General features: G+C 38.4%; 1 pseudogene; it reads left to right on the top strand.

The window, feature by feature from the left end:
* Window positions 1-5,018: 5,018 nt before the first annotated feature.
* Window positions 5,019-20,944, top strand: part of LOC131274883 (olfactory receptor 4C5-like) — a 61,104-nt pseudogene continuing 45,178 nt past the window's right edge.

Below are 20,944 nucleotides of genomic sequence, written 5' to 3'. Positions count from 1 at the left end.
CTAAATAGTAGCTTTGACTGTCTCTTGCTTACTATATATAAAAAGGTTATGTTTTTACTTTATTTGTGATAATATATTGGCTGTAATATTTTATTGAAACTAATCAAATATGATATCCCTTTGCTTTATGGCTCTGGCTTTGTAGTCTTGCTTGGAAAGGTTTATTTTTCTTTATTATATTTTTGCATCATAGTAACTAAAACCAAGATATACCTTTCTAATTCTGTCAAACACACAGGCTTTGTCTAAAAATCATTCAGGAACATATTTTTCCATAGCAGCACTGTAAAATTCTTCTTAGATAATTTTCAAAAGGATTTAACTATTCATTTGATCTAGATTGGATGCATTCTTCATTGTGCTTAGATAGTAGTGGCCTAATTACATATCAATGACAATTGCTTTTTTTGTGTATTTTTATCAAGATTCAACTATTGAATTATGTTATTGCTTCAATAGATTACTTTTAGCTTTCAAGGTATGCAATAATAATTATGTAAGAAAAAGACAATATTGCTCCTTCCTTTCAAAGTTCAAGCATTATACTTATTTCATATTTCTATTTTACTAATTTTATTAACAATAAAACTGAATAACAACAATATTCTTTTCATATCACTTTTTATCAGAAATATGATTCATTTTCCTTTTACCATATATACATTTTAATTAAAGATAAATATATTGCAATAATATATTATGAATCATAAGATAGTTTAGAATAATTTTTCTCAGATTTTAATTTACCTGTTAGGTAAAATTTAATTTTGTTTATATAAACCTTTTGTTCTTAATTAATAACTGTTAGTACCAACCAGTCATTATAAAAACTGAAAATACTAGCACATCTAAACATCCGTTTATCTCTCTTTATCATTAGTGTTCCTGACTTAGTTATTTCTAAATCATACTACTTCCCCTTTAATTATTCTAGTAGTGGTTACAATAGTCAATATATTTTCTTAAATACTTGAGGTATTTGATTGAAAAATAACAATTTTTATTTACCCCAGTGTTTTTTAAAATTGAGTGCTGCTGTAGATAATTTATCAACTCTCCAGAACTTTTGTTCTGCTTTTGTGTCCTTAGAATTATTTTTTCATTTTATAAATATTGTTTCATTCACTAAAATCTCTCTCTTATTTCAGTAAACTTTACCACATGTTTATAGGAACATAGTGTTCATTTTACACCTGCAGATTCAAGTTTTGGTATTAAGAGAAGTATTTTTTCCACTATTGTTATGAATTTGTTTTGTTTTTTCTATTAGTTCTGATCTCTTCTGAAAAGATTTTTTTTACAATGGATAATATTGTCTATCTTCCAGTCCTATTAATTTCTCTCTTATTACCTGCATAGCAAGTCTCCATTGACTAACACCTTTTCCATAGATCTACCGACTTTTGGCCAAAGCTGTTATCTATTAACTAAAAAAATGGTTGTCAGTCACCACAGGTCCAGAGTTGTTTCATATGTTTAGTCCCATCTGCTTAGTTTTGTAGTTACAATAGGACTGCTAATTTGTACCTGATTCAGTAGAGCCTGGATTGGGGAGGGGAATTTGATGGTACAGCCAGGCTGCATAGACTGAATGTGCCTCCGTGACCAGCTCACTCTAAGAGTTTCCAGCACCCCAGCAGATTTTGGGCTTATTGGTACGTCCCAATTTGTATATGTTGTTGGTAGCTTGAGACCTGGAGTGATCGTGTGTCCTTTGTAACGTAGGGCTGAAGGACAAAAATGCCCATGCCTGATGTTGTAGGAGCCTTGCAGTGCATGTTGCTCTCCAGCTGTTGCTTTGTTGTCGCCGTTACCAGGTGTAAAGCTCTTCCCTAAGTTTAAACTGTTTGAGTCCTGTGGGTTCTTTCAGCAACCAAACTCTAAAGATGAATAATGTATATAAACACTTGATTTTAATAGTCCTTATTTCTTCTCAAATCTAACTTCAATGTTCATGTCTTTATTTTCTTCAGCATCAATTTTCAATCTCAAATGTCTTACATTCTTTTCATGTACTCGTGGTTTTATCTTACAATTTTTCATCATCATTGACAGTATTTCTCTTATATATTTATCTCATCGTTTTTCAATTAATCAATCCATTCCACACTGCATTAACTATACTTGCTCTTTCTGTCCACTTTATTCACAAAGCAAAACCCAAACTCTGCCTATTCTGGGCCCATCCTCCCTGCTGAACATGATTTCAGAATAAGGCATGATCTTGCTGACTGATTTAAATTAAATTTATGATCTAGGAGTGCATGTGAGTCATCAAAATGTCCCTTGATCTATTAGATTTGTTTCCTTTCCCCCTCAAATTCCAGCAGCCTTTCCATTGCACTCAGTTTATGAATACTAATTCTATTTTAATTTCAAAGTAAGAGCATACATAAGCCAAGGTTAACAATTTCACACTATTGAATATACAAAATAAATATATGTGTACCAACAGATTCTGTCTTCCCACCTAATATTTTGTTAAATTAGGGGAAATTCCCTTGTTTCTACATAAAATCAATCTGTTCCCAGTATCATAAACTCAAAGACTTTGCTTCTTTTATTATTCTAACTCATCAATGCACCATAAATTTTATTTCATCATTCTCACTAGCTTATACATATTTTAAAAATGAAAGACTGTATTTCTCCAAATACTTCTATATTAATCTTCATTAATTTGTAGAAAATGTATCAAATGGATCATCTATTCTTATGACACAATCTTCTCTTCTGCTACACTCTTGCAAATCCATTTACTGTAACATATTATATACATAGAGTACACTGGAAGAAATATGGACCTTGACTAAAAACAAAAATAAATGTGATTGTGAATTGTCTATTCTGGGGTTACCTTGCAGAACTGAGATAAAGATTGGCATTCATTTCATCCATCTCAAGACAGAACAACTTTATAGGTGACATTTGATAAAAGCACTTGAAGCACTACCTGCAGTAAGCAACACATAATGGTCAAGCAGCAGGGAAACCTACTAGCCTGGCTAGGACAAGGCTGAGGAGTAAGATTCTTATTTGGGTAAGGGCCTTGTGGAGCTAACATGAACCCTGGGGTACCCAGAGATCTTGTGTTTGCCCAGTGTTGGAAACATGACCCTAAGATTGTACTTTTGGCTGATCTTTAGGATCCACAAGAAGGAGATGAAGGTCAAGCCAGAGTAGGGGGAAACCAGGCTTTATATGAAGGAGCCAATCTGCAAAGAATGGAAGAGGTTTTTTAGCATTTTTTTCAACTTCTGGCATTGAAGGCAATATCCATCAGGTCACTCACTGACTGCTGAGTTAAGGAAACAGAAACCTCAGAGACAGCACATAACAATGAATACAGTTTAAAAAAAAAATAGTTAGAAATGTCACAAAACAGACAACTGCAACCACATGCAAACATATTTATGACAAAATAAGAAAGAAATACTCATAACAATATATGCATTATTTCTGCAGCTAGACACAAGGCCTTATTGGTAATTATAAATACCATTTTCCCATTACTCATTCCATATGCCCTTCATCCTCAAAATACACCTCAATTGGATGTGGTTCTTTGTGTGGTGGGGTCATATAAACATTCACTATTTTTCGTTGTTTGTTTATCCTTCCTTTATTCTGTTTTTGAATTAGAGAAGTTGTAGGTTTACAGAAAAGTCATGAATAAAATACAGTTATGATATACCATCCTACTATTAACACCTTGCATTAATTTAGTACATTTTTCACACTTCATGAAAGGTCGACTACAGAAAAGTTCATCATTTGCATGGTGCAGTCCTATGCTTGCATGGTTTTTTATTATGTATTTTTTCCACTAACATATATACAACCTAAACTTTCCCCTTTTTAACCATACTGCCATATACAATTAAGTGTCATTAATTATGTTCATGTTGTACTACCATCATCACCATCCATTACCAAAATTTATGATCAAATCAATTAGAAATTCTGTACAATTTAAGCATTAACTTCTCACTCCCTAAGCTTATCCCATCCCCTGGTGACCAATATTCTAGATTCTGACTATGAGTTTACTAATTCTAATTATTTAATAAAAGTGAGATTATACATGTCTTTGTGCATCTGGTTTATTTCACTCAACATGATGTCTTTAAGGTTCATCCAGTTATTGCACATATCAGAATTTCACTTATTTTTACATCTGAAAATATTTCATTTTATGTATATACTACATGTTATTCTTTTGTTTTTCGTTCTTTTTTGTTGTATTTCTTTAAAATATCTAAAGAGTCCAGATTAAAGAAAATACAGATCTATTAAAGTACATATCAACTTTGGGAAAATAATGTGAAAACTTGATTTTTCCCCCCAAAAAACCTTTCTCAGGCGCAGAAAACCAGAGATCGCCTCCAGAAAAGCTGTATATTAAATTCCCTTATGCCATAAGCTGCACGTGTGGAAAAGTTTCACCCCAGGCCTTATGGAACTGTGCCTTACGTTTGAAAATGTTTACAAGAGCAAATTTCTCAGAGAGGGTCTGTACAGTGTTTGAGCATGGAGCAGGTAGAGTAAAGGGCCCAGGACTACCGCGCCTCCAGCTCGCGGGCTTGCGCAGCGGGAGCACGCCTACCCAGGAGGGGGTCGGGGGTGGGGTGTAGTCCGGCGCGGAGCTTTCCGGCGTGGCGCCCAGGTGCTCCCGGCCCAAGTGCGGGCGCGGTCCAGCTGGTGCCCATGCGCCTCTCACAGCTTCTTAGGGCTGTAGTCGTGCGGTTCGTGGTCGCGGTAGGCGCGCTCGGGCGGTCCCTAGAAGGCGGCGGGGCAGCGGGGCAGCGGGGCAGCGGGGCAGCGGGGCAGCGGGGCAGCGGGGCGGGGGCGCCAGGGCAGCTCCAGTCCGCGGTGGGCCATGCTCGGAGGGTCCCGCGCGCAGCCCAAGGCGCGCTCAGGCGCTGGCGGCCTGCGGGGTCCTAGGCCGGGAGTCAGCCCCGGGGCCGCCCTGGATCCTCCCTCCCCTCCCCGGAGGCTCGCTGCCCGCCGGCAGGGGGATGTCGTGCTCCCCGCGCGCCTCCCTTGACCTTCTGGTGACCCTGGAGCGCCCTGGCCCCGTCCTCCTGTGGCCGCGGGATTCCCCGGGGTCCCTGGCCGGCGAGCAGCTCTCCTTGGCCCGGGGCCAGGCGGCGGCTAGTCTGGCAGCTGCGGAGCCGGAGGTGCTGGGGGCGTGGCCCAGGGGTGGGCGGGGGTCCGGGCGGACGCCGGCGAGGCCTGCTCAGAAGGGCGACCTCTAGAGGACGTCCCCGGGGCGGACCAGGCACGACGCAACTCGGGCCCAGGCTCCTTTGTGTGCTGGGGAGGGGTCCCTTTAGCCCTGGGGTCCTCCGGAGTTCCTGGAGAACCAAGGTCAACCCTAGGGACAGCAGCCACCCCTTCCCCTTCCCTAAAACCAACGTTGGAGCTGTGCCACGGAGGCCTGCACGCAGTAGGACCACGGGGACCAGGCGTGAGCCTCCGCCAAGAAAAGCCTCCTGCAGGAGCATCGCGGGGGTCTCCACGCAAACCCCCGCCTCTTGTGGAGCCGAGCGGGCAGCGTTTCTCAGGCAGCGCTGCGGCTTCTCGGTGGGGCCCCTCGGCTGCTGTGAGTGACCAGCCTCGTGGGCTCCCCGCCGGCCTTTTGCTATCAGGACAGCTTGGTCTCTGGATGCTGAGATCAGGGGTCCCCGCAGAAGAGGACGCCACAGGGACAGGCCCTTCTGGGGGTGGAGGGGCCTGGGCAGTCAGTAAAGCTGGCCACAGAGAATGAGTTAGGGGGGCCCCTCCTCTAGATGACTTTCTTTGCAAGAGTTTGAGAAGAGTTGGTGTCAATTCTTTAAATGTTTGGTAGAAGTAGCATCTGGTCCTAGGCTTTCTTTGGTGGAAAGTTTTTGGCTATTGATTCCATCCCTTTTCTTGTTATAAGTTTGCTAGAGCTTTCTCTTTCTCCTTTAGTCAATTTAGGTAATTTGAGTATTTTCTAGAAAATTTTCCATTTCATCTGAATGATCTCATTTATTGTGTTCATAGTATTAGCTTGTAACCCTTTTTATTTCTGTAAGATCTGTAGTGACATCGCCATTTTCATTTGATTTTAGTTATTTGTGCCTTTTCTTTTTTCCTTTGTGAGTCTACCTAATTGTGTTAATTTTATCGATTTTTAAAAAAAATAGCCACCCTTTTGTATTGTTTATTCTCAATTGTTTTTCTACTCTGTTCATCTCTGCTTTAATCTTCTTTGCTTCTGATAATTTTGGGTATACTTTGCTCTTCTTTTTCTAGTTTAAGATATCAAGCAAGGTTCTTAATTTGATATCTTTCTTATTTTTTAATATAGGCATTCACAGCTATAAATTTCCATCTGAGTATCACCTTTGCTGAATCCTGTAAGTTATGATATGTTTTGTCTTGGTTTTATTCATCTCTAAGTATTTTCTGATTTCTTTTGTAAAAAAAATTATTGCATGTTATTTACCCATTCATACGTTGTTGGACACTTGGATTGCTTTTGGCATTTGTGAATAACGAACTGCTGCTATGAACATCAGTGTGCAAATACTTGTTCAAGTCCTTGCTTTCAAAACTTGTTTGTTTATATCTAGGAGTGTGTTTGCTAGGTCAAATGGTAGTTGCTGTTTCTAAAAGCCTTGGTAAGAGAATATATCAGCTCCCTACTTCCATTTTTTTTTTTCTGTAAAGTGTTAGAGGGTGCCATGGACAAGTCTAAAACTAATGTTGCTAGTAATTTGATAAGAACTTGCTAATACATGTGAGGTTTCCTTAGCAAAGCCTAATAAAAGTATGTCGTTTTATTTGTTATGTCTTTTTGCCACTTAGAGGTTTTAGAGTTATTAAATGAGATTTCAGGACTTGAGTACTTTGCTCAGCTTTGTAAGGCAGAAATTAAATGCCAAGTCCCTAGCTAGAAAGAAAGATTTTTCTGAATCCTGTTCTTCAATTGAACTGACACAAAAAACCTGTACCAAATCAGTGACAAAATGCTGAATCTGGATTTTTTGTGTATGCAATGTAAATAAAAATACGTTACATGACATATACTGTTTTTTTCCCATCATGTCCTTTATTATTATTATATTTGGTTCTTTATTATTGAGTTTTGTTCACACTGGGATAAAATCTAAAGACATTTGGAGTTGATTTATATTCATAAGCACTTGTAGCTTAAGCCTGACAATATATTGATTTCATTTTTATTTCTTCAGATTTTCTGAGCAAATGAATTTATCCAGAAAACTTTCAAACATTTAAGTCAGTTAGATTAATTCAAGAAGTAACCAATATTGTCTTAATACTTGTCCTTTTGTGTTATGATAAATATCTAGGATTTGCTAATAGAAATAAAATTTAGTCATTCCTACTTTAATAAAAAGTAGCTAGCACTTGATGAGACATCATAGTCAACCCTGGAACATTTTTAAATACTTTAAAGTAATTTATAGATTCAGTGCAATCCCAATAAAAATTCCAACAACTTTTTTTTGTTGAATTGGAAAAACCAATCATCAAATTTGTGTGGAAGGGTAAGGTTCCTCACTAGCAAAACTATCTTGAAAAGGAAAAATAAAGTTGCTTGACTCACTTCCCACTCTTAAAAATTTTTACAAAGCCATAGTAATCAAAACAGCATGGTACTGGCATAAGGAAAGACATACTGGCCACTGAAATTGAATTGAGAGTTCAGATGTCAGCCCTCATATTTATGGCCAACTGATGGTCCACTCAATGGGAATATAATAGTTTCTCCAACAAATGGTCTTGGGAAAATGCAATGTCCATGTACAAAAAAGTGAAGGCGGTTCCCTACTTCTCACCATATACAGCAATCAAATGAAAACGGAACAAACACCTAAATATAAGAACCAGAATTATGTAGCTCTTAGAAGAAAACACAGGGAAGCAACTTCAGGATCTTGTGGTGGGCAATATTTTATTCACCTTTGTACTCAAAGCAGAAGCAAAAATAGGAGAAAAAAGAAAGATAAATGGGACCTCCTCAAGCTTAAAACCTTTTGTGCCTCAAAGGATTTTACCCTGAAAGAAAAGACAACCTACACAATGGGAGAAAATATTTGGAAACCACATATTGGGTAAGGGTTTAATATGCAGAATATATAAAGAAATTCCACAATTTGACAATAAAAAGACACATGAGCCCATGGAAAACAGGGCAAAAAGACTTGAACATACATTTTTCCAAGAAGAAATACAAACGTCCAGATAGCACATGAAAAATTCTCAGAAACATTAGCTATTAGGGAAATACAAATCAAAACACAATGTTTAGTCTTCTAATCCTTGGACATGAATGTCCTTCCATTTATTTAGGTCCCTCTTGGTTTTTGTAGCAATGTTTTGTAATTTTGTGTGGACAAGTCCTTTACATTTTTGGTTCAATTTGTTCCTAGATATAACATTAATTAGTTGCTATTGTGAATGGGGTTTTTCTTGGTTTCTTCTTCTGATTATTAATTACTAGTATACAGAAACACTACTGAATTTTGAGTGTTATTCTTATACCCTGCCACTTAGTTGAATTCATTTACTAGTTCCAGTAGCTTTTCTTGTGTATTTTTCCGGGTTTGCTGTATATTGGATTATGTCATCTGCAAATAGGGTAAGTGTTATTTTTTCCTTTCCAGTTTTGATGTTTTTTATTTGTTTTTCTTGCCTAATTTCTGGCTAAACTTCCAGGACAGTGCTGAATGCCAGTGGTGGCAGTGTGTATCATTGTCTTTTCCTGACCTTAAAGGGAAAGCTTTTATTCTTTCACCTTAGAATATTTTGTTAGCTTTGGGTTTTTCATAGATGTCTTTTAACATGTAGAGGAAGTCTCCTTATATTCCTTGTTTACTATATGTTTTTATCAAGAAGCAGTGCTGGGTTTTGTCAAATGCTTTTTCTGTATCAGTTGAGAAGATCTTGTATTTTTCCTTTGTTGTTTTAATGTGGCATGTTCCATTTATTGATAACCGTATGTTCAGGTACTCTTACAAGCTTACAGTGAATCAAATCTGATCACAATGTATAATTCTTTTTATGTGCTTTTAGAATTGGTTTACTAGTATTTTGAGTTACTTTTCAGTTATATTCATAATATGTATTGACTTGTCGTTTATTTTGGTATCTTTTATCTGGTATTCATATGAGGAATATAAATGTATGAACAGTAAAAATATAATGCCTTATGTAATTTTACTATCTTGTATATAAAAAATAACCATGAGGAATATGAATATATGCTTTGGCCTGACAGAATGAGTTAGGGAGTGTTCCCTCCTATTCATTTTTTGGAATAGTTTGAGCAGGATAAGTATTATTGTTTGATAAAATTCCACTTTGAAGCCATCTGCTCCTGGGCTTCTCTGTGTTGGGAGAATCAACAAAGAAATAAATAAGAGTCTCTTTGCCTTCTGTACCTAACCTGTATCTCTTTAACTTTCTTTACCTAACATTTCATCAGTACTGTGAGGAATAAATTTGTTAGAGAATCTCCTTATACCCTGAAGAGCTCTTAAAACCAATGGGAATGACCAAATCCAGTGTTGGCAGGAGCAAATTGGGGGCATTTACCACCAAATAAAGGTGGGCCTGTCTACCATAATGGAGTGTAGAATCAATGTGGAAATCAGAATAGTCTGTCTTGCAGAGACCTATGGCTTGTTGATGATAGGGAACCAAAAAGTGATATAGACAGTCCATATAATAATTTCCTATTTGATATATGTAAGCAGAAGTATTGTAATTCAGGTAAATAAAATCTTCCTTGAATCACACATACCCAAAGTCATGACCCCTCAATAAATATCCATACTTGAGAAAGTTTACAGATCCAAAATCCTTTGAATGAAGGATTTATATAATTCATCCCACCCTTCCTATAGGTAATTATGGCTTTTTACCAGGGTGTCTGTGCATTGGGGAAATGGAAATGCTCAGGCATTTTGGGTATTATTAAACACTGGCTCTGAACTGACAATAAATCTTGAACACCCAAAGTATTACTGGAGTCCATCAGTCAGGGTAGGAGCTTATGGACATCATGTGATTATTAAAATTTTAGATCAGTCTGTCACAAAGTGGGTCTAGTGGGTCCCTATACCCATTCTTTAGTTATATCTCCAGTTCCAGAATGTAAAGTTGGAATAAGCATACTCAGCAACTGGCAGAATCTCCACATTGACTCCCTGGTTTGTGGAGTGGGAGTTATTATGGTAGAATGCCCTCAACAAGTAACATATTTAAACAAAAGAAATACCACATTCTTGGAGGGATCGCAGGTGGCAGTGACCCCATGAAGGACTTGATGGGTGCAGGGGTGGTGATTCTCATATTCCTATTCAACTCCCCTACTTAACCTGCACAGAAAACAAAGGGGTCTTGTAGGATTACAGTGGAATATCATAAGCTTAATCAGGAGGTGACTTCAATCATAGTTGCTGTTCCAGGTGTGATATCACTGCTTGAGACAATCAAGACATTCCTAGGTATCCTGGTATGATGATTTTGAGCTGGCAAATACTTTATCTCAATACCTGTTAATAAAGACCAATAGCAACAGTTTTGTTTCAGCTGTCAAGGCCAGCAATATACCTCCATCATCTACCTCAGAGGTGTACTAACTCTCCCGCCCCATGGTATAATCTAGTCTGTGAGGACCTTGATCATCTTTCTCTTTCAAAAGACACTGTAGTGTCCATTATATTGATAACATTGTGCTCACTGAACCTAGTAAAGCAGGAAGTACCAATTACTCTATAATTGTTGTTTAGTCATTTCTGGGTAAGAAATCTAACAGAAAATCTGGGTCCTTCCACCTTGGTTGAAATGTATAGGCATCCAATAATGTGGAACATGCAGAAATATCCTTTCTAAGGTGAACTTTGTTCTGACCATACCTACATCTACCTGATGAATTGCAGAAGTGAGGCCTATAATCATAATGAGCATTTTCCCCTTATTTTGTTATGAATATGTTTGTATATATACATAAAGCAAATATCTTTGTTTTATTTCTTCCCTTGTTTTTATACATTTGAATAACCTTATGTCATGGTATTTAAGTTGAACCATATCAAGGATAAGACTGAATATCACACAAGGACTTGCATCTTCTTCTGGGGAAATGGTGAGTATGCTTCTGATTGTATACAAGACAATTGATTTAGCTTAGGCAAAAATACGGCTGTTACTGTGTTTATATAGAGATTAAGTACAGAATAAGGAGGGTGTGAGGAGGGTACCAAGAAGACATCAGATGGACTGCGATGGATAATTTCAAGCATCAGCTTGTCTAAATTACAGTGTCCATAGTCTTGTGAAACAAGCACTGGTCTGCTTGTTATGGTTAGTGTAGTTCTTAGATTTAAGTTGCTTTTCAGTTTATTTTTCTAGGGCTGATTACATTTACAACCAACAAAGGAAATTACCTTAACCACTGAGAGGCATCTCCTCATCCAATCAATTGGATGCCTTAAAGCAAGAACTGAGGATTTCAGAAGTCAGAAAGAATTTTTATCTCTATTTCAGTAAGCCCACTTCTAGGGAGTTAACAGGACCTTCACTGAGTTTTCAACATGTGGTCTGTCCTATGGAGTTCATACATGCCAATTTCCAGAGTTGGGTGAGCAAACTCCTATAATAAATACCTTAATATTTACATATATAATATATCATATTGTTTCTGTTTCTCTGGAGAACCCTAACAAATATACCAAGGAAGAAGATAGTGGAATGAAATGTTAAAAATATTTTCCTTAAAAAATACAGCCCATAATTTGCCATCCCAGTGATATAATCTTTTAAAATTGGGAGGAGCATTAAATACATTATCAGGCAAACAAAACCTGAGACAGTTCATCACCAACAGAACTGCTTGTCAATAAATACTAAAATGTTTTTCATGGAGCTGGAAAATGATATAGGCCAGAAAATTGAATTAGTAAAAGTAAAGGAACAGCATCATAGAAATAATAAATGTAGGTAAAATAAAGTATTTTATTCTTTATTAGTTGATATAAAATATAATTTTTGTTTAAATTCATAATATTAATCATAACAATGGATAATGATTATAGCATTTATATAAATGAAATATGACAGCAGTACCACAGGCAATGGGGAGGAAGAATTCTGTTACATGGCCATGTACACGGTGGTGTCTCCTTTCTCCACTGGGTTCCATTGACTTCCTGCCTTCAGCTGCTTTCCATTTCTCCTTGCTGTGTCTGAATTTTAAAACAAAACATGTCCAAAATATACACAAGAATAATATACTGAAAACTACAAAACACTGATGAAATAAATATATAAATTAATGGGCAGTCTCAGCATGTTCAAGAATTGGGAGACTCACCATAGTAAATGTTCAGTCCTTCCCAAATTGATATAAGAAGTAATGTGATCCCTGTTAAATATCCATGATATTTTTCTGCTTGTGTAGAGAATATTATTCCAAAATTTATATGATTCATCAAGGGGCAAAATTCCTCTACATCAGTGGGCATGTGAAGTCAAAAACAAAACAAACAAAAAACAATTTATCTGCTAACAAAATACAATGGTGAAACAGGCATAGCAAAACATTCCCTTTCCAAAAGGGAAAAATTGGAGGGAGAAAGAGTTCACAGATACCAAGTAAGTTGGAAAAACCAGCAGAGCAAATTCCATTAGATTTCAGGGTCTGGGAATACTCCCCTGTGGCTCAGTGCTCTATCCTTACCTACCAAGGGTGGGTTCCCCACTCTCGAGCCTGAGGTGCTCCCTTTGGCCCAGACTCCTGCAGCCATGACTCTGGACTTGGAATCACTGTTCCTTCCTTTCTTCCTGTCTCTCTCTCAGTCCTAGTGGGCAGTGTACCTGCTGGTGTGTGACGGTTTGCTCAGTCGGTAGAGGTGGGATCTGGCTGCGGACGAGGGGTCGGTCCAGCTTTGGATGAGGGGTCGGTCCCGCTTGGGATGAGGGGTCGGTCCCACTTGGGACGAGGGGTCGGTCCGGCAGCAGACGAGGGGTCGGTCTGGCAGCAGACAAGGGGTCGGTCCGGCAGCAGACGAGGGGTTGGTCTAACAGGGGTTGCGCAGTTCGGCTGACGGGGTCACCCGGCGAAGCCGGTTACAAGGGGGTCGCTCGGAGAAGCAGGCGACGAACTGGGGACAAGGGAGGCCAGGCCCTTGTCAGGGGCTCTCAGGACTGGAGGGCGCACGGCAGAAGAACTACCGCGGAGACAAGGTAAACACGCAAGTCCAACTTTATTGAGGGAGAGGCAACAGTTTTATAGGGGCTGGGGAAGGCTGATTGGTCAAAGCCACGCCCTGTTCTAATTGGTTGCCGGAGAAAGGTCAGTGGGAGGTACTGGATGGGGGAGGGGTGGTGATTAGGGATTGGCTGTTGCTGTTGCTGGGGGAAGTGGCAGGGTTTAGTGATTGGTGGCTGCTGTTGCTGGGGTAGAGGGCAGACTTGAGTTTCCCACCCATGCCTGGCTGTTGCTGCTGTCGGGGGGAGGGGAAAAGGCGGACTGGAATTTTCTGCCCTGCGCCTGCACAGGGAGAAAGAAGAAGAAGGATGCTGCCCCACAAGGCACCGTGTGGCGCCATCCGGGAGGAGGGGCGGCCGCGGAAGCATGGCTGCCGAGAAGGGGAGACCCAAGGGCACTCTGCGCCCATTCCGAGCTTCCTTCAGGGGTGGCGGTGGGCCCGACCAACCACCCTATTATGGGGGCAGCGGTTTGGAATAGGCCTACCACGGCTGCTCCCCTGCCAGGCCAGCAAACCACACTTCAGCCCGAGGGGTGACTGCACTGGTGTACTATTCTCAAAAACTTTTCAGTCTCTTTGCAATTTATGGGAGTCCAAGTTATCAGAGAAGTGTTCCCCACAAATCTTTCCTGGATAATAGCATCTTTGTTCCTGGCTTCTCTTGAGATGCTTTATGGGATCCATGAGTCACACAGTTAATCTTTTTATAAAATTGTTGCCCATTCACACCTATGACCCAGCCTCTCCAAAGCACATTATCTGAATAGGTTAAGAATATTCCAAATTGTCAAGTGCTGGTTCATATTAGGTTAGAAGCTCTTTCTTTAACTTATCTGTTTGCTCTCACACCTTACTAAAAGCAGCATGAAGAAACTAGGGCACTCCATATTTTACTTGGAAATCTCCTCAGTTAAATATCCACATCTATGCTTTGCAAGTTCTGCTTTGTACCCACAAAATGTAATTCAGCCATGCTATCCTCTGCTTTATAACGAGGATAACCTTTCCTCCAACGCTTAATAACATGGGTCTAATTTCCATAAGAAGCCTCACCAGAAGCAGCTTTAACTTTTAATGTTTTTAGCAATATTATTCTTATGATGATCTATGTATTCTCTAAGATGGTAGAAAGTTTCTCTGTCTCCTCACTTCCTTCTGATCCCTCAACAGGCATTGTAAGGCAAATCTAGGATTTTGCCATCAAACACCTCAAAATTTCCTCTTCCCACCAAATCTTTGTTAGTTACCTGGGGCTGCCATTAAGGTGTGTCACAAAGTTAGTGGCTTTAAAACAGCAAAATGTTATCTCACAGTACTGGAAGCTGGAAGTCCAAAACCAAGTTGTTAACAGGGCTATGCTCACCAAGAAACCTTACCTCTTCCTAACTTCAAATGGTTTTCAGTCACCCTTTGTTTTTCCTTGACTTGAAGTTGCAGACTTGATCACATGGGTATCTTCTCTCTGCCTGTGTCTGAGTACAATTTCCCCCTTCTTATAAGGACAACAGTCCTATTTGACTAATGCCCTCCCTATTTCAGTTTGGCATCAATTTCACATGTTCAAATACCATATATATCAAATGTGATTACATTCACAGAGCTTGAAGAGGGATAGCCATTAAACATATATTTTGGGGATACAATTCAATCCATCAGTTAATCAGTGATAAAAAGTTTTTGGTTTAGTGCAAGCAGGGAGTGAAGGCAAAGACATATTTGTAAGCAGACTGACTAAGTGTTGAAAGTGTGACCCAATGATTGCAAATCAGCAAAGACTGTAAGAAATTATTTCCTTCACAATATTATGAAAAAAATATTGGAGTTGGTAGATTCACACTTTTTGAATACAAAAATAACTAAGTGTGGCAGTTTGATGATATTTATGAATTTCAAAAAGAGATATTGTTTTTAAACTGGTCTGTTTTTCTGGGTATGATATACTTTGATTGTATTGAATTCAAAGACTTTTACATTTATTTGATTAAGTTAAGACTAGGGCTTTGATTCAATCATGTCTGTACAGCATGGTCCAGAGTTAAGTCCCTTTTCCTTTGGTGGGCCATATAAATGGACACTTACTCAAGAACACAGTAGAAAATGCAGCAGAGTAGAGAACTTAGTTTTGATGCTGGAGCTCTGGGGGCAGTAGGGGGCTCAGTCATTCGCCTGCAGAGACCAGAGCCCTGAGAAACTGAGAAGGTCTGGGAAAAAAGGAGTACTCTAGCCTATAGCTGAGATCAAAAGAAGCTGGGACCATGGAGCCTTAAGAGGAAAGAGGAAGTCTGAACCCTTGCAGACATCACCCACTGTCTTGAAAATGACTTTGGGTGAGAAACCAACCTGGAGTTGGACTCTTTAGGACCTGGTAACTGTAACCTTTTACTCCAAATAAATACCTTTTATAAAAGCCAATAGATTTCTGGTACTTTCCATCAGCACCCCTTTGGCTGACTAATATAATATGGTACAGTAATCAAAATAGAAAGATATTCATACAGACCAATGGGATAGAATTGAGAGCCTAGAAATTAGCATATGCATTTATGGTCAACATATTTTCAACAAAGTTATTAACAATACAATATTCAATGGGAATTAATGTCATTTTCAAGAAATGCTGCTGGAACACTTGGATATCCACATTCAAGGAAGGAAGTCAGATTTTTCTAGGCTTGTAATCTCATCATAGACAAAATTTACCTCAAATGAATCAAAGATATAAATAAGAGCTAAAACTAAAGATCTGTGAGAAGAGATAGTTCATGCTTTTCTTGTATATTTTTTGAGCATGCATCTAGTTCTGGACATTTGTGTTTCTTTCTACATTTCCTGTAATTCAAGGAAGCTTCCAAAAGTCCTTATTACCAAAGTATTTCCTAAGTTTTTCTCTCCAGGCTTTATGATTATTCATCATTTCCCCCTAACTGTAATAGTTGGACCCATCCAGCAGTGGCTTGTTCACTTGTATGAATGTTGGTGAGGAATGCCCTCTGCTTAAACACTTTTCCACACTATAAGGCATATGAGTTAGGCAAATTGTGAGCTTACAAAACAATCATGCATAATGTGCATAATTTCCAAACATCACCCTTCCACCAACACCTTATATTGTTGTGGAATATTTGTTATAGATTATGAAAGAACATGATCAGACTGTTCCCACTAAGTCCCATAGCATACACTTGGTATATTTTTTGTACACCCCCTATTATTAATACTATATATTAGTACTGTATATATTTTTTCATCCCCAACCCCAGTAGGGCAGGCGGGATGTGGTTTCCCAGCTCCTCTGGACAACAGCAGGTGCTTTCAGCCCTCATGGACCAGATTGTTGGACACATCTCTGGCTTCATTCTCACCCTTGGCAGAGCAGGAGGAAGATGGGTGTGCCCTCAGCCTCTCCAGGCATCTGCAGTCACTTGTGACTCACACAGACTAGATTGGTAGGGAGACCTGTGGATACATCTCTGCTCCCAGTAGGATAGGAGGGGGCAGTGTTTCCTCAACCTCAATGGGCAACTGTAAGCGCTTTCAGTCCACATGAAGTATATTGCTGGGCACTCCTGTGGTTCCATCCCTGCCCCTGACAAGGCAGAAGGGGCAGTGGCCCTCAGCCTATCCAGGCAGCTGCAGCAGCTTTCAGCCTGCAGGGACTAGACTGTTGGACACATCTCTAATTCCTTCCCCACCCTGATGGGGCAGAAGGAGAGACAGTGCACCCTCAGCCTCTCTGGGCAACCGTAAGTGACCCTCATTGTTTGAATATTTGCTTGGTTGATTTAAATCTTTGACTATTTTCTTGATTTCCATTGAAGTTCATTCTGATGTTTTGCTCATACTTCCAGTGTTTCTGTGGAGGAACAGGCTTTTGGAAGACCCTAATCTGCCTTTCTAAATTGTTGTTTCCCTAACCTATTCTCTAATCAGGTTTTTGACTTATGATTCTATATCTTTTCTTGTTGTAGTTCTGTTCATATTTTCTATTTAATTTTTGGTTTTATTTTATTTTTAAAGAAACTTTAGTTTACATAAATGTTACTTCAGAAATATAGGGGGATTTCCTTATAGCTCACCCCATCTCCCTCCCACAGTCTCCAACATAAACATATTTCATTAGTGTGGTACATTTGTTATAATCAATATGCATTTATTGAAGCATTGCTACTAACCATGGATTATAGTTGAATCTTTTCTCTCTCCTTTTGAGTCAGTTTTGGAAGCTTGTGTGTTACTAGGAATTTGTCTATTTCATATAGATTTTCTATTTTGTTGATATACCATTATTTGTTTTCTTGTCTTATAGTCCTCATTATTTCTGTAAGGTCAGTAATCTCCCATTCATTTCTGGCTTTAGGAATTAGAGTCTCCTACATTATTTTCTTGGCCATTCTAACTGAAAAATCTTCAATGTTTTTTATATTTCCAAAGAATGAGTGTTTGAATTTGTTGATTCTCTCTATTCTTTTTCTGATTTCTTTTCTTCATATCCAGTCCAATTTTTATCATTTCCTGTCTTCTGCTAGTTTGGGATTACTTTTCTCACCTTTGGCCAGTTCCACAGAATGTGAAGTTCAGATATTTGCTTCATCCCATTTGCTTTAGTATCTTTTGTTTTTGTTTCCCTTCATCTCCAAGTATGTTTTCATCTTCTTTATGGATTCTTATTTTGTGAAATGTTTATTAAACAATGGTTTTTTTTTTTAATCTCACCATCTATTTGTGAATGGAATTTTACATAGAATATTTTTTGAAGAGAGTTGAAGTCTCCCACCAGGCAACCTTATGGGAATTTTTTCAGTTTTGCACAAGATAGTTGAAATAAACACACACAGACACTGGCAAAAACCCTTATATTTTCTTCAGACAGCTGGCCTTAGTAACATGACTAAAATGTCTGTCAGTCAGCTTCTGCATAACAATAACAAATTCTCACACATTTACTTATCCTTTCTGTATTTGTGGAGTTCAGTTTACCTTGGCTGATGCAATGGTATGTTAGTAACTATTATGTAAACATTCTTATATAGTTCTGTTTCTCTTGAGCATCTGAGTATAGATTTTTGCAGACTATTTCTCATGACACCCATTAGCCCCAGGGGAACACAAGACATGGGCAGATTTGAACCTTAGCTGAGGCATGGTATAAATTCTAGTTGAACCTGGGCTGAAAGAATGTTTGGGCAGCCAGAATAAAAAACAATAAACTTGAAGATAGGATGATTGAAATTCTCCAGTCTGAAAGACAGAAAAAAAAAAAATGAAGAAAATGTAAACAGAGTCTAAGGAACTTGTGGAAGACCATCAGGTTTACTCAGGTATGTATTAATGGAGTCCCAGAAGAGAGAGAGAGCAATGTGTGAAAAGAATATTTGAAGAAATAATGGCTGAAACCTTCTCAAATTTGAAAAAAAGAATAAAAATCATGAGTATATGCATAAGGAAAGACATCAACATACCTGGGTTCCGGCACCATATGCTGGGAAAAAACAGCACTCACTGGGATGCAGAGACTGATGATTGCAGGCAGGAAGTTTAACTTCAGCCTACCCCTAGAAGGGGTAGTTAGGAATTTATACAGTACATTGAAAGGCAGGGAAATGTTTGTCCCTGGGGAGGGCCTTAGAGACTGAGTACAGCCTGAGGCCAATAAGGGACTGATTGTAAAAGCAAATTAAATCCCTTTTATGGCTAGTGGGTAGAGGGTTAGGAGGTAGGATATTCTTGGAATGCGGGAGGGGTTGGTAGCGCCTGGGCCTGGAAGGGGTGAAGGTCCTCATCTGCTCCACTCCTACTGTTACATGGCTCCTTTGTTCATTCTTAGGAGGAGATGGGCTGCCCCCAAGCACACAGGCATGGGGGAATTGAGTCGCAGCCTTATGACCTGTTACTCATTGCAAACCTTATAAGGGGAGCCTCTAACAGTAACACATTATAGTGAGTATAATTAATATTACTGATTTATAAAGATAATTGTGAGTGAAAGGTAGGCTAGGAACATAAATGCCAATTGAAAATAAGCTCTAGTATAACCTAGGGCCTTATAACACAGTAAACTCAGTGGTGGATTATGACTGTAGTTAATGGTACAAATACAAGAATTTTTTTTTTATTAACTAGAACAAATACATGTCATTCTTAAAAGGTGTTAAAATATGGTGATACATGGGAAAATACAACTAATATAACTTGTGGACTATAGGTTTTGGTGATATTTTAATAGTCTTGCATCAGGGGCAAAGAATGTGCTATATCAATATTAAGGGCTAACAAAAGGGGAGTAAATGGGATGGCATTTTTCCTTTTGGAATGATGAAAGCATTCTAGAAATGACAGCAAAATTCATTGATGAAACTGAGAGATACTGACTGTACACTTTGGATGGATTTTTCATGGTATGGGGCCATATAACATAGAGAACCCTGTGATGGTTGATGGACTGTGGCTTACAGTACAAATGTGAGAATATTCCTTCATGAATTATAACAAATGCCCAATACATGGTATTAATAGTAAGGTGACTTATGGAAATAAGATTCCAAATGTAAGCAATAGACTATAGGTAACAATATTTGCTATTTAGCCATCATTTAGATGATATTTTGTCATCATTTGTAACAAATGTTCTATAGCAAGCAAGGTCATGTGGTGATATATGGGAGTCCTGTATATTATGTATGATTGTTTTATACAACTGCACCTCTTTTAATTATAAAAAATAGCAATAAAATGTTATTATAAAGCTTAGTAAGCAAAACAGTATGATGATGCTGATGCAAGACAGACATATAGACCAATGGAATGGGAATTGAGACATTAGAAATCCAACCTTAATTTTATGGCCAACTGATTTTTGACAAAGGGGCAACGACCACTCAATTGGAATGTAAATGTATGTTAAACAGATGATCTTGGGAAAACTGCATCTTCTTTTACAGAAAAAAAGAAGTATCCCTATTGCAGACATTATAAGATTAAGAACTAAAAATGAATTAAAGAATTAAATATAAGAGCCAGAACTATTAAACTCCTCTGAGAAGAAAATGTAGGGAAGAATCTTCAGAACATTGTTAGACAATGGTTTCTTGGACTTTATACCTTGAGCACAAGCAACAAATGAAAAAAGTAGATAAATGGGACCTTATAAAAATGAAAAGTTTTGTGCCTTAAAGGACTTTATGATGAAAATAAAATGACATCCTACACAATGGGAGAAAATATTGGGATATTTGCTCATGGATGTGTATATATACACACACACACACACACACACAATGGAATATTATTCAGATCTAAGAAGGAATGAAGTCCTGATACATATGACAACAGGGATGAACCTGGAAGACTCTTGAATGAAATAAGCCAGGCACAAAAGGACAAATAATGCATGATTTCATTGCTTTGAAACAATTAGAATAAGCAAGCTCATAGAGGCAGAGTATAGAATGTAGGTCATTAGGCAATGACTTGGGGATGGGGAATGTGAAGTTAAGACTTAAAATGCACAAGGGACCTATTTGGAATGATGAAAATGTTTCAGTAATGGATGATGGTGACAATATTACAACTTTGTGAAAGTAATTACCAGCTCTGAAATATATATTTGATTTGAGATTAAAAGAGGAAATGTTAGAACTTAGGTATGGTAATGGAATAAAAATTTAAAATGTATA

This window comes from Dasypus novemcinctus, chromosome 21, assembly GCF_030445035.2.
Source record: "Dasypus novemcinctus isolate mDasNov1 chromosome 21, mDasNov1.1.hap2, whole genome shotgun sequence".
Taxonomy (NCBI): Eukaryota; Metazoa; Chordata; class Mammalia; order Cingulata; family Dasypodidae; genus Dasypus; species Dasypus novemcinctus.
This window is presented reverse-complemented; position numbering and strand designations above follow the sequence as displayed.